The following is a 6,889-nucleotide window of genomic DNA, read 5'->3' on the forward strand; positions in this document are numbered from 1 at the left end:
GTAAAAAAATGCTCTAAGAAACATTTTGTTATATTTTGCATCTAGTTTATTTAATAAACATTTAAAACATTTCAAATTCTTTACTTCTTAAAAGTTTTAAAATTTAACTTGCCTAATTCATAACGAAAAGGTTACCACAACTGTAAGAAGCCTTAGCATGGATATGTCAAAATAGAAAACGAGAAAGAAACTAAATAGAAAATCTAGAAACTCAGTTAACATGCTATGCACAGAGTCCTATCTACCTAGAACATATAAAACTTACTGAAATACTACTTTGATCTTATTTAATATCTCCACAAAGGTTCAGAAGAGGGAATACCATTTCCCCGTTCTTTAACTAAATCACACTCACCAATTTCGATTCTCCATTAAATTAATCTAAATTGAAATACAGTCAGATGTTTCAGAGATTTCCTGTAATCCTTACATCATAATTCACTACTTTTATAATACACCATCACAGCTACATAACAAAATAATAAGCGATCCTTAAAAAAGTTTTCATCTTCAATCTTGCAAGCTTGTGAACAGCTTTTCACATGTTTATAGGATAATTGGTTTCACAAAACTGTGAAACTGTGACATATATTCACATATGTTTGAAAGATTGGAGCCTAGGATGCCATTAAAATCTGATACTACGATTAATCAGTTTGCAAAATAATGCATTCATTTTCCATGCATAGGAAGAAACTAATGCACTTCAAATTTTCTAGTTCTTCACCTGATTGAGACTATTTCTACCTATTCCAGGACCAGTGGACACTGAGGTCTTGAGAAAGTTGGTACTAATCCTCTTTATTTGGCGTTGTTATTCTTACCTTTAAGTCCTCCACACCTTTCCTGATTCTTTTAAACAAAATAGGAATTATTTAGTCATAAGTTTGACAATGGTAAACAAAGTGAACCTTTTGTGATGGATGGGAGAGCTTCTGCCTCAGTTGTAGCTCCATATGGTGCACACCACCATGTCTCTGATGAGAGGGGAAGGACAAAATGAAACATGACCACGAATATCTCAAGCACTGTTATAATTAGAAAATGTTAATAGCAGCACAGCATAGAGAAAGTAGTGGGATGACAGACGTTTAAATCATATTAGGACCAGTGATGATAGGGTGGTGAATATTTAGCCTATAAGGCATTATTAAACTTATGTCAAAAACATGGTTCACATGAAAGTGCATAAAATAACTAATAATAAACAGCCAATAAAGGAATAAAATGGATGAGGATTTTCACTGGTAATTTTCTAAGTGCATGAAAGAGAAATGGCTTAGGAATCTAATGTACAAAGTAACCCTTACTAAAAAGAAACCAGCAAATATGCAACAACTCTTTTTACAATGGCACAATGCCATTTCTGTTCTTTTCTGGAAATTAGTAATGCCAGAAATGAAAAAAAAGTTTTTTTGAGATTTGTTTGTATAAGACTTCAGTACATCTACAGATTTTTAAAAAAATTATTAGTAACTGTACTGAAATCCGATCCTCTCAGTAATCTTATAAGCAATTTTAGTTAATGCAGGATGCCAATCCTGAAAATGAATCAGATTTTTCTGATAATTCCTTTCATATTTTCAAGTGAACATTTTGTCTTCTCCTTTTAAAATTTCACTAACTAATAAAAGCATAGATTTCATTATAGGGCTGTTTTGGATTTCCTTTTAAGCAGTTCTGGAATTTGTGGATGTAAAGAGGAGGGTTGCTTTTGCCAGAAATGTATCCATTTAAAAAATAAGAATGAAAATGCAAAGGAGAAATAGAATTACAAGAAGATGTTACAAACAGCATCTAGTGGGGGGTTAGAGAGGACGTGCAACTTGTTCAATACTTACTAACATCACTTGCGAAGATTTTTCATTTTATTGTGACAGCAGAGGGGAAATTTAAAAGAATTCACTACACCAAGTATTATGCATTTCTGTGGAGCACAGCTAAAAAAAGACATGTCTGTACTGTTTCTCTCAGGTGGGTAAATGTTAAGAGAGAAGAATCCAAGTTTCATGATGCAGCAGCACAAAGCTAGGAAGTGAAAATTATGTTGCAGCAGAGTCCTGAAAATATGACTGTAAAAGTTAATCAATAAAATGTCTATTCCTGTCTATTCACTAGAGGCCCCAGCTGCATAGCTTCACACAATCGATACTACAAATTATTACGATTTCCAGGTTCCCACTGGACATTCCAAACAAATCTTTCAGGTGTAACAGGCTTATACTGGGGGGAAGGCAAGTATGGTGGAGGGCTGGGGAGTGGGACTGGGTTTGTTGTTTCCTCAGGTTTATTTCATCCAGGATAAGTATACAACAAACAAAGCCTGTGACTTCTAAAAACTTTCAGTTGCATCCCTATGAAATAAGTGCAAGGGGCACCCTGTGAAATTAGCAGAAAATGTTTTTGCCCTGCTTTAAAAAGAAATATTTTTATTCTGGTTAATTAATGAATATAAGGGTTGCTTATTGTTTTTAAATCCTAGTCAACCATTTCCTTTTTTTACCACTTCCATGACAAATAACTTGTAACAAGGCCTTTACAACAAGGAAATAAAAGCATACAGAAATGAACCTTTCCCCTCAAAGGCCTCACAACAGCTATAGCAGAATCTCAGGACTCAGTGCAGTTCTAAGTGACCAATTTATGCTGTGCTGTATTTTTCTTTGTATGGTCCTGTGCTCTCGCCTTGATATCAGCTGCATTTGTCAGATTCACTAAGGAGGAAGGTAAGAAATGTCCAGGACTGTCTGACTTTGAATAAGTCAGCACCAAAGGGATGTTACTTTATGACACATGCAGTACCCTTCCTAGTGACTAAATATAACCCTTATGACATTCCCTGTCCCAAAATACCCAGGGGACAGAGATCCATTGTTCTTTCTCTTTCCCAAGGAACAGAACAGAGCAGATACTGGCTGGCACAGCATTACAGTTTTCAGGTACACAGTATGTTGTTTTAAAGGGAAATTTCAATATTTAAATGGCTTCACTGTTAATTTCTTAGATTTATCAGTTCCATTTTACTAAACCTATTGTTTTGAATTTGCAGTTTTAATTTTTCAGATTCAACAAATAATTTGGTTACCGTAATCCTGCAGCAATGCATCAGAGTACTTTTAAAAAACAATGGTATCAAAAACAAAGTCAAAATTTTACATAAGACTAAATAAAAATAGTTTTGATAATCTATAGAGCTAAGTAAAGGTTTTCCTTACTCAAAGTTTATTATGTTCATGTGCTGAAGTAACAAACTTCCAAAGTCACTGAACAAGTGTAGAAAACAGAAGAGAACAAAGGTCGGTTTGTTAATAATTTTTTGCATGTGAAGAGATTCATTCAAGTTTTGTTTGTTCGTATAAGGTATAAAAATCTATTACAAAGTCCTTCTGAAAAATCTTTTCATGATTATCATTTGGCCTTCTCTTTCAACCTTAGTGAAACTCATTTCAGTGAACTTTTGCAAAATTCCTGCTCTCTCAAAAGCTATATTTCATGACACAATCAATCAGCTACAGCTGGGAGTTTCAATTCCACTTCCCCCCTCCTTTCCCCCCATCCCACACTAAGTTACCACAATCAGTAGTCCTAGAAGTTTGTATCCTTTTTATTTACAAAGAACTATCTACAAGATTAGGCATAACACGGCATTTTGTAAACTGAGGAATAACGTTAAATGGTTAAGAAAACCCACTATGACAAAAGATTCAAGCTGTGTTAGGAAAGTAAATCAGTGACAGTGTTTTCCCTAGAGAAGTACTAGTAATGTCTTTAGAGATATAACTACAGGTTGAAAACCACCAAGCTATTTTATTTAAAGAAATGAAGACACATTACTGAAGACAGGGTTTCTTCCATGAAGCTTTTCCCAGTCTTCAGCATAAATATTAACTTAAAACATTTGAGCTGAAGAACGGATGAAGTTCCAGTCTAAAAGTCATTTACACTAAGCGTATATAATATTTTGCTTTAGACGCCTGATGTTTGTTACGTCTGAATTTAGCAAGTCTTCCTAAGAAAACATTTGCTGAGGTAATATTTTATGCTTGCTAAAAATCTGAGGTAAAACATTTAGCTCTAAATGTTCAATCCACCTCCAAATGAACAGACTTTCTGCAGCCAAATTATCTTGTATAAAGTGTTCATCATGCTCTGTGATATTACAAAATGGCTTGAAATTCAGTCTGTATATATAGGGATTGCTTAATGCAACATAACTTTAATAAGAAGAGAATGACTGCATGAAAAAAGCATCAACTATGTGAGTAATTTTCAGCATAGTCTCACTCTCAAGAACTCTAAAAAATGAATCACTTTGTGACTCAATATAAAATATAGTTTATGTTAAGCTAAATGATAAAATCTAATTTTTGAACGTTGTTACTTTTTGATAAAATCCTAAGAGCTAGGCTTCAATCTAATAGATACTAAATTTGACTGCTTAGAACAAAAGTACTTTTTTCAGTGTAAACTCTTTTAAAGTGTACAGTTTGTATTTTTTCCTTTATGTTAGCAACTTCATATATGCCTTGCTATTGTGACTAAAAGTTCAGACACCAAATTTTCTTTAATTTGGTAGCCTCTTGCTTCGAGGCAGCTTCTATAACAAAAAAAGGAAGGACAATAAGACCCATATGTAACCTTTGGTCTCTAAAAAGAGGACAATGAGAATACCATTAACAGATAGGTAATAAACAATTACACATACTCTTCTACTTCAACACTACAGAATATGAATTTTCAAAATAAACCAGACTCCTACTAATAGTACTTTTCAACACTCAATTTTTTAAGTGCAGGACATATTTTAAATTATACATTAATCGATCCTTTAGATTTAATAGTTTATTTAACAGAGTTACAGGACACATTTACACTGCATTGTACCTGAGAGAAACGATTAATACAGTACATATTAAAAGGATTTACTGCTGGCTTTAATGTCTTTTGTTTCTCAAATACCGAAAAATAAGTAACTCACTTGTAATCACTAATTTCGTCTTCAGAAGTTAGAATATGTTTTCTCTGGGTCTTCATCTCTCCGTCTGTGATTTTCTACTGTTCTGTTCTTGGCGAACTGTTTCTGCTATTTGCTCACTTAGCTGCTCTTGAGTTGCTTTCAAGCTGGATTCCATTAGAAGAAGTTTTTCATCTTGACTGGCAAGTTCTTTGCCTGTAAGTTAAAAAAAAAAAAAAAAAAAAAAAAAAAAAAAGAAAAGAAAGAAGGAAAGCTTTGCATTTTAAGCTCAAGCAGAGCGATATTTTTGTTTTAAATGCAATGCAGTGCAACTCTCGGTAAGAGCTGGGCAAATACTGTTTTCAGGAGAAGAGCATCATTCCATTCCCAAATTTTGAGAGGAAAATATGTTATAAAACTATTAAGAGCTGGCTTAAGTCTCTTTCATTGTATTACAGTAAACTTAAATAAAGAAACTTGGATTCAATATTATGAAAACATTTAAACTGCTATCAGAGCTTACTGTGTACATGCACATCCAGTATTTCATTCCTTCTGAAGCAAACACCTACTGCCTTTGTATTTGGCAGCATAAGTCAATCTAGAAATCAAAATCACAGTTTTGAAAATAAAGCAGTTTTTATACCATTTAACAATAGTAAGATGTACAATTTAAGCTTGAAGTCTTCAATTTCATTATATTTTTTCATGAATTATAGAGCACATGCATAGTAAAAACCCGTTCTTTTCCAAGGTCATCCAATAGATGGCAATCTTTCCTTAGACCAAAAGAAACCGTAGCCGTGCTCTGCCAGCTCTCAGAAAAATAAGTGATTTAAGACAAAGACATTTTTCCTTTGTTCTTTGTTGACCATTCTCCTAAAAGATATATGTACATAGGCTTTAATTTAAATATTTAGCCCTTAGTATGTGCACACGTGAGTTTGTGTTAGTGTGCAGGTGTATGCGTTCCTGCACAGACACAAATCCACACACATGTATATGTTTTTATACTCTTTCATAAATATATGGCTTTAGACATATAGGCACATGTAGTGAACAGGTCTAGGACATTGTGGAATAAAAATAAGCATTAAAACAGGTGCTTCACAACAAGCATTTTATAGCACGCAATTCCTTTATTATGCAGTATTCAAATTATTTTGAAATTTGATATCAGAAAAATGTAAGAAATTAGAGATCTTGTAGTGGTAGTTCAATAAGTATAATAAAAGAGGCATTTATGTGACTGTGGATTAAAACCCCTGTTTTTAATGTGCCATAATATAATATTAGAGCGTGAAAATACATCAGACTTCAATGAAATCAGAAAACATTATTTTTCAAGTTTAGATTGAAAGATTCCCTTGAAGAAAAACATTTGTGCTCTGTTAACATGATTCTGCATTTATTGTCTTTAATGTCTGACAGCATTCACCATATGCACAGGATCTAAATTCAGCTATCCTATCTTCCTTTATGAATTCAGAATATTCAGAAGATCAATTTCCTTATATAAGAAATTGCTTTGTTCTTTTCTAATTGACAGTAACATAAGCTGACTTTTCACAAAACACAGCAACAGTCACCATTTCCATGAGTAAAATTACTGTATATAAACTGTTTAAATTTAAATTTTTGCCTCAGAAAGATATACACAGCTAATGCTAGCAACTAAATGTTTAACAAGCAGTAGATATCACCAAGAGCTCATCCTTACTTAATATCAAGCAAATATGAATCTTTGTGAACTAATGAGTTAAACAGTTATTAGTGTCAACACGTGTTTAAAAAAATGTACAGCTTAAAAAACAATGTATAACCGACTTTGCCTTCTTACCTAAAAAATAAGCAGTACTGGTAAAGTCAAGTGTATGCTGCCATCATTCAATAAGAATTATAATATATATAAAAATATTTTTTTTCAGTGCATTT

The 6,889-nt window shown here is 33.0% G+C and overlaps 1 long non-coding RNA gene across 1 annotated transcript; it reads right to left on the reverse strand.

The window, feature by feature from the left end:
• Positions 1-702: 702 nt before the first annotated feature.
• LOC121351907 lies at positions 703-5,170 on the reverse strand. The gene is made up of 2 exons (XR_005954857.1): positions 4,979-5,170; positions 703-977 (listed from the first exon to the last, which is right to left on the reverse strand). It is a non-coding gene; the product is annotated as an uncharacterized LOC121351907 (long non-coding RNA).
• Positions 5,171-6,889: the final 1,719 nt, after the last annotated feature.

The sequence above is a fragment of the Pyrgilauda ruficollis genome, unplaced genomic scaffold, assembly GCF_017590135.1.
Source record: "Pyrgilauda ruficollis isolate IOZ18807 unplaced genomic scaffold, ASM1759013v1 scaffold18, whole genome shotgun sequence".
Classification (NCBI taxonomy): Eukaryota; Metazoa; Chordata; class Aves; order Passeriformes; family Passeridae; genus Pyrgilauda; species Pyrgilauda ruficollis.